The following is a 2,310-nucleotide window of genomic DNA, read 5'->3' on the forward strand; positions in this document are numbered from 1 at the left end:
TATGAACTTCAAAAGCGTACATATCCTAGATGTAGCTTTTCTAGCGCACTGTTAGAATCTGTAATTTTCTCGGTTAAACGGAATTATAAGGACAGGAGAACTCTTGTAGGGTAGACGAGTCCGTATTGAGGTTGAACAACATTGATAAAAGTAAGGCTGATATGGTAGCATTAATCTTTCGCAGTTTTCAAAAGCACAGCTTTGAGTGTTTGGCACGACGTGAACCACCTCAAGTCTTGAGGATCAGTGGTCTAAAGAGTTTTCAGAAGTTCCCTTTGTACTATGGCGGCCACATGCGTCGTGATAGAAGAAGAAGAGTTTCAACCTTTCATCACAAAGCCTACAAGTTCACCTATCAATCAACTGGAGACAGTGGTCGTTACTTCCAGACGGATTTCCAAGAAACTATCCAAAACGTTCGACTTCTTCCAAGAAAAGTGTTGAATGGTTTTCCCTTTTTTCCATATAAGGGCCTTCTAGTTGGTACATCATTTTCGCACTTGCAGTTGACTCTTGTTGATGTTCAAACTGCCTAAAGGGATCCAGTTGAAGTGCGTAAATTATGACGTACAAAGTAAGAAGTTCTAAACTGAGGGCAAGGAGGTTTTCTTTTTATCTAATCATTAATTTTTTCGTATGGTACTTTGTCCACAACACCCACTCAGCTAAATCAATGTGCCCCACGGTGTGATAGTCAAGATTATGGGTTATACGATCTCGTGGCAGTATACCTAGTTTATGGATTAGTTAAAAGTTAGAGTTAAAGTCCTTCCCGCACCAAATGGTGCATAGGGCGGCGCCCAACTCCGTTACACATATGAACTTACACATATGAACTTACAGTAGCCCTAGGGGGCACACCATACTACAATAGTGGGCTAGTCCGCTGGTAGTGGTGTGAGTTCAATTACAAACTTTCCACCGAACTTTCCGCAATGCTAGAGAAAGCAGCATGTACCATAGTTGTTAAAGTCTTTGATATGATTCTACCGGGGATCAAACTCACTGCCGAATACAAGGCGAACACTCGACCCTCTCGGCCATTGCTTCGACTGATTAGGGAGTAGTATACCATATATTATCAGGTCAAAGGGGCATACCTTTTGAATCCCTTGCTGGTGTGTTCTTTTGTATCTATATAGACGGTATAACCGTCTTCGGCGTAAACGCATAAGCTAAATGGGGAAACTTGATGTTCGTTTATGCATTTGGAACTCTTTGACGTACCTTGGCTTTGTATTCTTTTCATTTTGCCCGAAAAGTATCACTCGAAAGGCCTTACACTGGTATTAAAGAGACCAGGATTTTTGCCAGTACCAATCTAACTTCAACCAAAGAAATATGGTTTCAGTAGTCTCTGCTCACTGAAATCACAATAGATGTAAACTCAATTCATTCTCACGGCCTCAGGTCCTCTTGCTTGATAGAAAAAAAAGGTTCAAATTTGAATAGAACTTCGGAGTAGTCTAGAGTCAAAGTTGGCAAATCACATTGTCAAAGGACCGATGACCTGCTGCATTTTGTGACCGCAAAAGTTGTCTCTAAAAAATAGAAGTCTTCATCGGGCTAATGTCCCGTAGGTCAAGAACACCCACAATCGCCGGTAGTTGAAATTGAATTCCAGTAGACCGATCATTGCTGACCAAAACTAATCTCCAAGCTGATTCTACGGCGGGATAAGATAATATCACGATGACACTATGTGCAAAGAAGTGTAGCCGGCCTAGGTAGCTAATGCAAAAAAAACCTATCTACGCTGGCTATTCTCCAACGGTCAGCTTATGATACTATCTATTTCACCGTAGGATCTGCATGGAGATTAGACCAAATCCATGTACCATGAAATACAGACTGGCAGTGCTCTAAAGAACTGACGGCTTTTGTAACTATCAAGTGATATGGGGACTACTTTGATCAAACTTATTTATTTTGCTCTTGTTTTGCCAATCAACAGTGCAGCAAGTAACATCTAAAGGTGGTTCAATGTTGTCTGGGACGATTCTAGCGTGGGAAATACTAGGTAGGTGTCCTATAGGTATATCTACATTGATATGAACCGGTTATCCGAAGCAAGGTTCACAAATTGATATTGCTTTCAGCCAGGAAAGCCTATTGTAGAGACTTCACAGCTGGCGAGCTTAGTTTCAAAGTCAAAGTCCTTCCCGCGCATATCCGTTTCAGTAGCCCTGGGCCACACAACTTTGTGCAGTCACTGCAGCAGGGGGCTAGTCCACTGGTTGTGGCGTGTGTTCAACTTCCATACTCTTTTCCGAATGCTGAGTGCTAAACAGAGAAATCAGCATGTACCAT

Source organism: Branchiostoma floridae, chromosome 10 (assembly GCF_000003815.2).
Source record: "Branchiostoma floridae strain S238N-H82 chromosome 10, Bfl_VNyyK, whole genome shotgun sequence".
In the NCBI taxonomy this organism is placed as follows: Eukaryota; Metazoa; Chordata; class Leptocardii; order Amphioxiformes; family Branchiostomatidae; genus Branchiostoma; species Branchiostoma floridae.